Raw genomic sequence first — 12423 nt, forward strand, 5'->3', positions numbered from 1 at the left:
GAAAAATTTAAAACATTATTAAAAGATGCAAACATATGATTAAATTAAAGCATAGAGTTTGTTCTTGGGTGAGACAGCCCAGGAGCGTTTGTGTAAATATACACATGCAATCTCAGTAAGACTTCTGGCAGGATTTGTTGCAGAACTTGACAGGCCTATTTTAAAATGTGCAGGAGACATTCGATACCCATAAATGGCAAGATAGCGATGAAAACGGAGAACAAAGAGGAGAAACTCACCAGGTCAACTGTCAATATACACTACAAGTGATAATAAAAACCCACAGGCTCAGGTTCAAGACCATGCAAATGGACCAAGGGAACACAACAGAAAGCTTGGGAATATGTCTCCAGGAATTTGACATACAACAAAGTCGGCACATCAAAACCTTGGGGAAGTAGCACATTTTTCATTAGCTGGTGTTGGGAACAGTGACTCACTAAGACAAACAAAGCCCCACCTCTTCGTTACGCCATTTCCAAAGAAGAAATCTAGACGGATTAAAGCTCTTCATAAGAAAAACCGAATCATAAGCTCAGTAGTTCATCCTTATCAATAGTTTGTGCACGCTTTAGTTTAACTATTCATGTCACGAAGGACATCTGAGTTGTTTCTAGTTTTTGGATATCGCGAATAACGCTGTCACGAAACTTTGTGTGCAGGTTTTGGTCTGAACGTAAGCGTTCATTTCTCTGGGATGAATGCCCACAAGTGAAACCACTAGGTTGCCTAGGAATTACGTGTTTAGTCTTATAAGAAACCGTCAAATTGTGTTCCAGAGTGATGGCACCATTTTACATTCCCACCAAAACTATGTGAGTGGTTCGGTTTTTGGCATCCTGGGCCCACATTAGCCACTGTCAGCATTCCTTACTACAGCCATAGTCATGAGTGGGGAGTCGTGTCTCATTGTTATTTTAATCTGCATTTCCCTGCATGCTAATGGTGTCGCAATCTTTTTATGTGCTTATTTGCCATAAGACGTATTTTGAGGTTGGGAAAATAGTTCATCGGAAGAGTCTTGGAGCAATAAATTCTAGAATGGGGACACACTGGACAGTAAGCTCATTTGACTAGGGGACCAGAAGGAATTAGAAGCCAGAAAGGAACAACTTGCTAAAGAAACCCAGAAGAAGAAGATAGAGAAAAAAAAATTCCTTTTTTTTAACATTTATTTATTTTTGAGAGAGAGTGAGAGAGAGAGAGACAGCACGAGCAGGGGAAGGGCAGAGAGAGAGGGAGACAGAGAATCCCAACCAGGCTCCACACTGTCAGCACGGAGCCTGACGTGGGGCTCGAACCCATGAACTGTGAGATCATGACCTGAGCCAAAACTAAGAGTCAGATACTTAAATGACTGAGACACCCAGGCACCTCGAGAAAAAAAGACTCTTGAAGTCAAAGACATCCCAACTTTTTTTTTCTTAACGTTTAATCACCCCCAAACACTGGCTGATGTTGGTCTCTGGTATAAATGCACAGTTGTTACCTGTCCGCCACCTTTCTTTTAAGCTCTGTACCACTGCTGTCTGCATCTGGGAGTAGTAGGAATTCATTTCCTAGCTGAAAACCTCATTTGTCAGATTCTGACCCTTTCTTGCCCCTTTGATGAAATTTTCATAGCTTGTAAGTCCTAAACTGGAAACTTGAGGACTTAATTCAGCATACAGGTATAATACCTGTGTACTTTGTTTTATTCTTGCTGTTGTTGGAGAGGGTAGCAACGTTTTGGGGAGATTTCCTTTGGTTATCTCCTGGAGTATCTTGAAAAATTAAAACTGGGCCTCCAACACTTAAAAAGTTGTCCGAGCCTTGGAAGCCACCAAGCTTTGGTGGCCACCAAAGCCACCCCTTTGGTCAAGGGTGAGTGTTCTAGTTTGCTACAGTCTCCACCACTCTTTAATATACACCCCCCAAGACATAGTTGAAATACAGATAATCAAAAATGCAAACTAGTAGGGTAACAGTAGAATGTTCCACCTTATTTGCTTTGAGAGAGAGAGAGAGAAAGAGAGAGTGCACAGGAGTGGGGGATGGCAGAGAGAGAGGGAGAGAATCCCAAGCAGGCTCTGCTCTGTCATGCAGAGCCTGTCATGGGGCTCAATCCCACGAACAGAGCCAAAGTCCATAGCCAGACACATAGCCAAATGAGCCACCCAGGTGCCCCTAGAATGCTCCATGCTTGAAAATCTCTCCTGCTTTATTTTCCTACTGCACTTGCCTGACTACTGCATGATTGGAATTTGGTTCATCACCCCCTGCAGAGTATATACCTTCGGACTACAACCTGGTTTATGATTCCCACCTAATTCCCAAGCCAACCCTGCTCAGAGCCGATTGTAAGTTGGAGATGGAAACGCCAAGCCCAATGAGGGCAGTGCCAGAGTTGATGTTGCTGGACGCAGTCCACCATGCGCAGGCCCCAGAGTGCTGCTTTCCTAATACCTCCAGGGATGTCCCAGCCTTAGGAAGCTTGAGCTGCTTCCAGCAAAATCAGTCTTTCTTGGAGGCTGAAGCCTGGCCTGTCTGAACCAAGCCAGGCTTACTCTTTCCTGTACCACTAGGTACTCACATGTTGGCTTTAGAGTTGATCATTGGATGCTGGTGCCATATTTCTTTTCCTTTCTTCCCTTCACCATGGCACGTTGAGCCTGCACATTTTACAATAATGCCTACGCCCAGAGTCTTCGTTCTTTTCTATTTTTCCATGGTGCCTTTTCTCTCCGCCTTTTTCTCCTCTGGGTCAGTATTCACGGGTCAAGCGAACCACTTAAATTATAAACATGTGAGATAATTTCAGCATGCAAACCGTGGCATTGGCTTCAGTCGGAAGTCCAACTGAATTTTCACTAGCATCAATTCCATTTATTTTTATTTTGCTCCTCCTCTGAGCTGGGCCCATTTATCATCCCTCTTTGTATCACTAGGCCACTAAGCACTAGGCTTGGGGCACGGTAGAAGCTAAGCAAATGGCTGAAGAAATAAATGAAACAGCAGTTTGAAGCAACTAGTGGTTTATTTCAGAGAGCTCCTTGATGGCCTTTCCTACCATTCTGAAATGGCTGATTCCCAGCTTCCGTCTAGATTAGAATCATCTGTAAGCTTTAAAAAAAGACCCTGAAAATCTGATCACCTCACATTCCTCCTTAGAGCTTTTTTAATGGCCTCTTATTGCCCCTGTAGTTCAAACTCTGCCTGATATTTTCTAATCCTCTGCACAGTCTTTCAGCTCTATGTCACTCATGCCTCGCGCTTCCTTCTCCACCCTCTTCCTCATCCCCAACTTCACCACATTCAAAAATCTGGCTCTTCCCACCTTTGAGGTCTCCACAGCAAGGTCACCTCTTCAGAGACTGTCTATCTGAATAGACCACCGGAAGAAATTTATAATTCTTTTTGTGGCTGATTTCTGTATCCGTAAGCTCGTGCTATGTAACAAACAGCCCCAGACAACCTCGGAGTAACAACCTCAGAGTAAGCAGCTTAAAATCATCACTGTTTTTTTCTTTCCCTGTGGTTTGACTGGATGCCTTCCTCTCTCTTGAGTTCTGTGAGTTCTGGAGTCTGGATGATCGAGGATGGCCTCACTCCCACGTCCAACTGTTAGTAGGCTGATGGTTGTGGCCTCTTGGCTCCTTTCTGCATGGCCTTTCTTCCTCACATGGGCCAGCTCAGGCTCACCTACAGGGTGGTCCCAACACTTCAACTGCTGGAAGACAGTGAGCTGCAACGTACAAGTGCTTCTCAAGCCCCAGCCTGTAGCACGTACTCAAAGCTCCACTGCCCCAAACAGGTGTAGTGGCAAATGAAATAAACGAATGAAGAATAAATGGAATTGATCATTATTTTTGAAGAAAAATGCAACTCACCAAAACCGACCTCACTAGAGAGAGATTCTAAACAGACTAATTATAATAGAACAAAGAAATTAAAGAGCTCCTTCAACTGAAATGGCCCCTATGGCTTCTCAGGGTATATCTATCAAACTGTTAAAGAAAAAAGAATCCCAATTCTACTGAAAACAGGGTATATACAAAAATGGGACATTTTCAAATTCTTTTCTGTTTTAGGTTTATTTATTTTGAGACAGAAAGAGAGGAAGGATGTGAGCAAGGGAGGGGCAGAGAGAGAGAGAGAGAGAGAGAGAAGATCTCAAGCAGGCTCCACACTGTCAGTGCAGAGCCCGACACGGCCTCGATCCCACCGGCCTCGATCCCACCAACTGTGAGATCGTGACTTGAGCCCAAACCAAGAGTTGGACGCTGAACTGACTGAGCCATCCAGGTGCCCCTCAAATCCTTTACATACAGTGCATATAACATTTCTCCCTAAACTCGATGAAGATTGCAACAAAAAGGAAATTACAGATCAATTTCACTTATTAGTATTGATGTAAAAATCTTGAATAAATTATCAGCAAGTATTATCCAACAGCGCATTACAATTAAGAAACTCTGACCAAGTAGGTTTTATTCCAGAAATGCAAGGGTAGATCAATATCAGACAATCCATTTTTATCGTCCATCATATTAATAGAGTTTGGGAGAAGAATAATATGATTGTCTCCATAGAACAGAAAATGCACTGGGCATAATTCAACACCCATCCATGTGAAAAAGAATAAAGTAAGTAGACATTAATGGATGCTTCTTTAATTTATACTATGCATGGTGTGTGTGTGTGTGTGTGTGTGTGTGTGTGTGTGTGTGTGCATTTCATCCCCAAAACCATCATCTTACTTACTGGAGAAACCCCACAGCCTTTCTTGTTAAAGTGAAGGAAAAAGGGGCTTATATTTAACATTGTGTTAGGAGAATTACTCAATGCAATTAGGTAAATATAGAGCAATTAGAAGCCTAAGAACTAGAAAGAAAAAGGTAAAACTGTCTGTACTTCTCAATGATATCATTATCTATATTTGAAAAATCACAAGGAGTAAAAGGAAAGTTACTTTTAATACTAAGATTATTTTGTAAAAAGGAAAACAATAACTTATAAAGTAGCAGGTTACCACAAAGCTTCATAGATTCACATATTCAAATGCAAGCCAGCATAACAGACTATGGTTATGAGAGAAAAACAGACAAAATACCATGGCATTAACTTACTAAATCATTTCATAATTCTCTATGAGGAAAACCATAAACACCTTGAAAGACACAGCATTTGAGTTGAATAAATGGAAGGGAGTACCATGTTTATGAGTAACAAGATTCAATATCCTGAAGAAGCCAGTTATTCCTAAAAACAATTTATATGTTTTATATACTCTGTATAAAAATGCCATCAGATAGTTTTCGGAGGTAGCTTTCATCTGAAGGAAAATAAGCAAGAATAGTTGGAAAACCCTGGAGAAACTGAAGAGCAACAGATTGGGCTGTTTTCTACTAAATATTGAAAGACCATATAAAGCTTCTGTAATCGAAGTTTGCTTTTGGTTTAGGCAGATTGAGCAGTAGAACAAAATGGAAAATCTAGTAACAGATTTAATTGCGTAATGGCATTTCGCTACAGCACAAATGCAGTATTTTAAATAAATGCGTAATAGATGGACTTTGAAGTAGCACAAGGGAAATAGGAAAAGGAAACATGGCATAAAAAAGATTTATTCCTTGTATCATTGTAAATATATGAGATTTACATATAAAAATATGCCATCAAGGGGCGCCTGGGTGGCGCAGTCGGTTAAGCGTCCGACTTCAGCCAGGTCACGATCTCGCGGTCCGTGAGTTCGAGCCCCGCGTCGGGCTCTGGGCTGATGGCTCAGAGCCTGGAGCCTGTTTCCGATTCTGTGTCTCCCTCTCTCTCTGCCCCTCCCCCGTTCATGCTCTGTCTCTCTCTGTCCCAAAAATAAATAAACGTTGAAAAAAAAATTTAAAAAAAATATGCCATCAAGCAGGTACAGACCAAATTGTAGGTGAATTTCTCTGTAACTTGGTAGTAAGGAAAACTTTAAGTATGACTCAAAACTCAGAAACAACAAGGAAAAAGATTGACGAATTTGATTGCATTAAAAGATCCCCGTTGCGTGTCAATCACTCCCTCGTCAAAACAAAACCAAACAGCAATAAAAACGTAAGTGGAGTAAAAAAGAAAAATAACACACTACAAAAATATTTGCAACATATTCACAAAATGTTAGCATTCCTAACACGTAAAAGCTTCTCAAAATAGAGAGGGGAAAGGAGGCCAACAACTGTCATGAAGGAAATTGGCTACAGAGACGGACACTCCATCGGAGAAAACAAGATTCAAATGGTTCTCAGCCATATGAAAAGCATTGTTTATAATGGGAAAAATGCAAATTAAAACAGCTATGGGATACATTTTCTCACGTATCAGATTGCAAAACTCCAAAAGATTAAAATAATCTGTTGGTAGATTGTGCAGAGACAGGCAGTCTTATACTGTGCTGTTAGGATTGCAAAATTGTACAATATCTATGGAAGAGAATTTGGCGATGTTGGGCAAAATTATACAAACATTTTTTCTATTTCATTTGGACCTAAGAGGGGTCTGATTGAATAAACTATGGCATATTCAAGTGATGGAATACTAAGTATTTTTTTAAACAGAATGAGAGATATCTTTCTATATTACTTTAGGTCAATTTGTAAAGTATATTTTTATGAGAAGAAGCAAGATGGAGAAATGTGTGTATAATGTATTACAATCTAAGAAGAGAATATATATTCACACATATATTCACATGCACATGTATCTTTATATTAAATTCTTATATTTATTCCTATATTAAGGATATAGGAATAAGTCATAAATGGACATTTTAAAAGTTACCCAAAGTAGGAGGGAGAAAATGGAGTGGAGGGGACATGGATGGAAAAGTTCCAAATTTTTTGGAATATGTCTTATTTTGTATATTTGAGTTTATAATTTTAAAACAATGTAATCTTTCATATAATTAGAAAAGAAAATTAACTTTTAAAAAGCAACCTTTAGAAGTCAGGAATAAAATGAAACAAATGAACTTAACTGTATATCAGGTTGAGAGCATAACCACTCAGAGAGTAATTATTCCAAGTTCTTTACAACACATGAGCTAATTTGCTTTTTGACATTAAGAACTGGAATTTTCAGAGTGTGAAGAGATGTAAGATGGATGAGATTATGTAGACAAACTCGTAGGGCTGATTTTGAATTTAAAATTTTGGTATAAATTTATGACATATTCTGTCTTAAAAGATATGTTTTTCTAGCTTCTTCCATTAAAAAAGTTTAGAAAAAAATACCCAACTCAGCTATAGTGAGAACCCCCAGGATGCAATGTGTCCTAAAGAAATGAAGACTTCTTGAAGAATGGCAGAACCCAGGTCCGTGCAGGAAATAAACGGCCCCTCAATATCGTATTATAAAGAAACAAGAAAGTCATCCAAGATTACTGGGGTCACGGTGCAAAGTTTCAGGACCCAGCTTGGAAAGCTTGCCACAGACCACAGATGGGGCAATTTGAGAAACAGTAAGTACAATCGGTAGTTTATGGGCTGGAAGACATCAAGTAACCAAGCCTAATCTAACTACTGCCCTAACTATCCATATAGGATTGGAGGATAGATAAGGAGTCAGAGGAGCACGTTCCATGACACCACATGATAGAATCAGCAAAATCTAGATAATGAGAAATCTGTGGGACTCATGGCTCTGTCCTTTCAACCAGAATCATAAAATTGTAAGGAGACAACAAAAATTGAGGAAGAACCTATAAGCCAAAGAGACATGAGCCATATGGATCAGTTGTAATCCGCGTATAGACCTTGTTTGAATACCAATGTAAGCAAACAACTAATACAAATAGGAAGGAGACTCAAGGATATTAGAACACTGATTAGATTTTTGGCAATATTAGGGAACTGTGGCTGTCAATTTTTACCTATGTTTAAATGAAGAATTCCTGTCATTTAGAGGCATGTACAAAAATAGTTATATCTACTATGTGATTATAGATATAGATATAGATGATATAGATATAAATGGCATGATACTTATATTGTATATACAATTGCATATTATATATGCATATATATTATCACATATTATATCTAATATCTATCTATCAATGGCATGATATCTTGGATTTGCCTAAAATAATTGGGGGTGATTGAAATGAACATGTGTAAAGAAATAAGCCCGGGCATGAGTTGACCATGTTGATGCTGGGTGGTGGGTACACTGGGTCTCGTGCCGCCTACTTTTAGATATGTTCGCAAATTTCCATGATAAAAAGGCAAGAATCTTAATAAAAGTGATTGAGAAGAAAGATAATATCCATTACAATCCTTTCTGCTTCTCAAGGCAGGTGTGCCCTTTTCCTTTCATTCCCATTTCACTAAATCTGAACAAGTTCGTGACCTTGATTAATTTTTTGATGAGAGATATTTGCTGCTCAATTGCTTTCATGGTATTTATTCCCATAACAGAGGATTTCTTTGAAAGCAACTTTGCATGGAATATTGATATTATTCATGAGCACTTTTGTCATTCACAGTGGGTTTTTTTACCCTGGTTTCTTTACTCTTCTCTATCTTGGCAAGATTTTAAAATGATTTGAATAAAACTGACATCTTTTAAATTACCATCCTGTGATATTTCTTCGAACTCACCAAAAGCAAAACCATAAACATTAGACATACTAATCTCTTAAGGGTCTGTGCGGAAGTAAGAGTCACCTCTCTTCACCTTTTATTGACAAAGCAAACCATGTGGCCATGCCTCAGTGTAGACAAGTGAGGTGAGTTAACCTCTTATGGGGGTTATGGTGTCTTATGGGAAAGACACCAAACGCTTACTGGTATTAATAATACAATCTATGCCACGTAAAAATATTTTGAAAATGCAGACAATTGCATCTAATTACTTCTCACTGAGTGAGAGCAGCAGAGTGATTATAAAAACAAACTTACTTAATGATATTTTTTCCTATATTGCTTTTAGAGCATAGTCATTCTTCAAGGTTGAGTCAAAGGTACTATTTTCTTTCAAATCTACTTTAGGCTCACTTCCTTTTGATTTGGGTAGCGCGATGAAACTTTTCACTTAGGGGCGCCTGGGTGGCTCAGTCGGTTAAGCATCCAGCTTCAGCTCAGGTCATCATCTCGCAGTCCGTGGGTTTGAGCCCCGCGTCAGCCTCTGTGCTGACAGCTCAGAGCCTGGAACCTGCTTCAGGCTCTGTGTCTCCCTCTCTCTCTCTGACCCTCCCCCATTCACGCTTTGTCTCTCTCTGTCTCTCAAAAATAAATAAATATTAAAAAAAATTAAAAATGAAAAAAAAGTTTTCACTCCCATGACATAGTAAAGAAAACGTAACTTACTTTATTAATGGTGATCTTGGTTCCTTTAGGAGTGGAAACAGTGGTCAATGGGAGAAAATAACTAACATTTCAGTCCACAGTTATGAATAACCAGACACTAATGTGATCGTCACCTCGGTTAATGTGCTATGTCTTTGATTTTTCAGTCTCCGTCCCTCTCTTGGCTTCTTTTCTGCAAGATGGCATCTAAAGTGTAACTGATTGTGAAGCAGAGAGGAGACGTTGGGGGCCTCTGGGCCCCAGTGTTCTCTGGTTTCTGTGGGGTGTGGGTCTGGGTGCTTGAGTCCTGCTGGCCCCCGTCGTTGAGGTCTGTGGCTGGTGAACACGTGGCCATTGCCCGGTGGTGCCCCCAGCTTGCCTCTCCCTGGCACCACAGATTCTTCTCATGGCCTGGTTGCAATTCCCATTGGGTCACAGTCCAGGTGACCTTGCAGTCCTGGCCAGTGGACGCTGTCCCACCATGAGAACCTTCCACTCCCAACCCCCGCAATCTTACCAGCCAGGCCCTCAGTCGCCACAAATTTCTGTCTCTCCCGCAACAAAACCAAGGACGGTTTGGGAGAGTAAAACCTCAAGTCCCCCTGTGCTGGACAAAGCTGCACATCTACTGTGCTGTGGGAAGGCTCCTCTCAGAAACGCAAAGGGGAAACGGAGGCAGAGGAGTCTGCACCATTGGTGATTCCACACCTAATCCTTACCTCACCCTCTCGGGCCTCTCACTGACTCGTCTCTCCCTCTCTTTTCTCTTCTTACATTTCATGGGCCAGAAAGGAGCAGCCTTTTCTTACATTGCCCCTGACTCCCATCTTCCTCTTACCTTAGAGGATTGAGGTAATGGCCTCTATCTCTTGCATAGAAAGAAAAACTCTTATAATTAAAGGAGAACACACAGAGCATGGGTCTTCTGGCTTTGAGGCACATAGGATAAGGGAGGAGAAAAAGGGACTAGAAAAGCCTTCCCCCTCAATGATGCCTGGCCTTCAGCTCTCTTGCCCTGTTGTGAGATCTGATGAATGTCAGATGCGGGCTGTTGCCCCCTTCTTTCTCTTAACTGTGGTGATAAATTCTAATCTCCACTTAGCCGTACGGATGCCGTGTGCTGGCCAATGCACAAGGTCATGAAAGGCAGAAAGGAAAACTCATAAGTGATTTTCAAAATATTGTTCCATTATATTTATCTTCTCTGTTTTACCCTATTCTTACAAAATACACATTAGTATCAGAAAGTAAATATATACATGTGTATTTATACATGGTATACATTCTAAGAGGGTAATATAGTTTTATTACTAATTTTAACTCTGACACATGTGATTGATTCTACTTTCTGTATATAGTAGTATATATATGTATTTATACACACATGCACAAGAAATAATGTATATGTATTTAAATTATAACTCAGGTAACTCAACCACGGGACAGTGATCAGCATTCTTCATCCACTATTCAAAAGCAAAAGATATTCATTTTTCTAAACACGGGTCTCAGTGGTAAGGACAAACGCACAAACATGACTTGATTATGTCAGTGCCCAATCATGGGATAAGTATGGGTTTGTTTGGAAGAGAGAATTTGCAAATGACTCAAGTAAAACGTTAGGCGACAAGCAGGACACGGATTGCGCAAAGCATGAGATGTTAATGAGATGGTAAGCAGTTGAAGCTTAGCGTTGCAGCCAAGGCCAATGGTGGCAAAAAACCTGAGCAAGAGCCAGTGGTTCAACTCCAACACCAGAGATGCAAACTTAAGTCATATCAAAGCAAAGATCGTCGGCTCTCCCACACCCCTTCCAGAAACATTTGTGCATGATCTCTTACCATAATATAATTTTTCTAAAGCCCTCTGAAAGCTACCTGGCAAAAGAATCCAAAGCCAGATCTGGACCTTATGAGTTGAAAAGGATTATCTCCTCATCACATGGGGACGTTCCCCGAAATCTTACTGCGGTCTGCTTTGACAATAGCTTTTAGGTCATGATTTCTCATGTACGTTTCTTTCTAGAGCAACTTCTCTTCGATTGCTCCGAATACAATGATCGCTTTTTAGTTCCCTCACTGATAAGGCACGTAAGGTTGGATTCTGTTGAGTCACATTTTTTTGTGCCCTCAAATTGTACAAACTGTAGGAGCGTTTATTGCGTGACTGGTGCACACACCTATTGACATACACATGCACACACACGACTTGCTTCATAAGGCAGAATTGCTTCCATACACACATAGGATTTATAGGTAACCTGATGGTAAATGAAATTCTGACTTTAATGTAATCCTCCCCTTACAAATGGGTTGTGTTCCAGGGTGCCTGGGTGGCTCAGTTGGTTGAGCAATGGACTTCGGCTCAGGTCATGATCTCACGGTTCGTGGGTTCGAGCCCCGCGTTGGGCTCTGTGCTGACAGCTCAGAGCCTGGAGCCTGCTTCTGATTCTGTGTCTCCCTGTCTCTCTGCTCCTCTCTCAGTAAAAATGGGTTGTATTCCAAACAAGTGTCAGTCACTAGTTTTGTTTTGTTTTGTTTTTTTCCTTTGTGAAGAAAGCACGACTATGGAAAGTTGCAGGTAATGGATAGGTTCTTAGACAAGCGACTGGACGTTCATGTACAGAATGCTAGTCCTCAAAGCCCTTTGAAGCTAATGAGTCTTCTATCTTTGTTTATTTCTTTAAAAAAGAATGAGGCCCGTATAATATAGAGAGATGACCAAACCACAGGACAAGATGGCGGTCCAGGTGGGGCTGGAGTCTGGGACTCCGACCCCTTGCGTGGAATGCTTTTACTGTGGCTTCTAATACACAGCATGTTCTTAACTCATGCGATAGTTAAACTGTCTGAAAATACCAACAAAAATGTTGTGGGTTGTTTTTTTTTTATCGTGAGCTTAAATTTGTCTGGATAGACTAGGTTACTCCGGGGCCCCAGATTAACTCTGACATTCTTGTGACCTAAGGAAAGTTTGTTCCTTGCTCTTGATACACGTCCATGGCAGGGAGTTTGTTCTCTGCAGCCACTTGAGAAGCCACGCAAGTGGAGAGTCTGCTGTCTCGCGATTGCGTTATCGTGAAAGATGGCAGAAGATGCTGGAAATAAAACAAAAATAA

Source organism: Leopardus geoffroyi, chromosome C3, assembly GCF_018350155.1.
Source record: "Leopardus geoffroyi isolate Oge1 chromosome C3, O.geoffroyi_Oge1_pat1.0, whole genome shotgun sequence".
NCBI lineage: Eukaryota > Metazoa > Chordata > Mammalia > Carnivora > Felidae > Leopardus > Leopardus geoffroyi.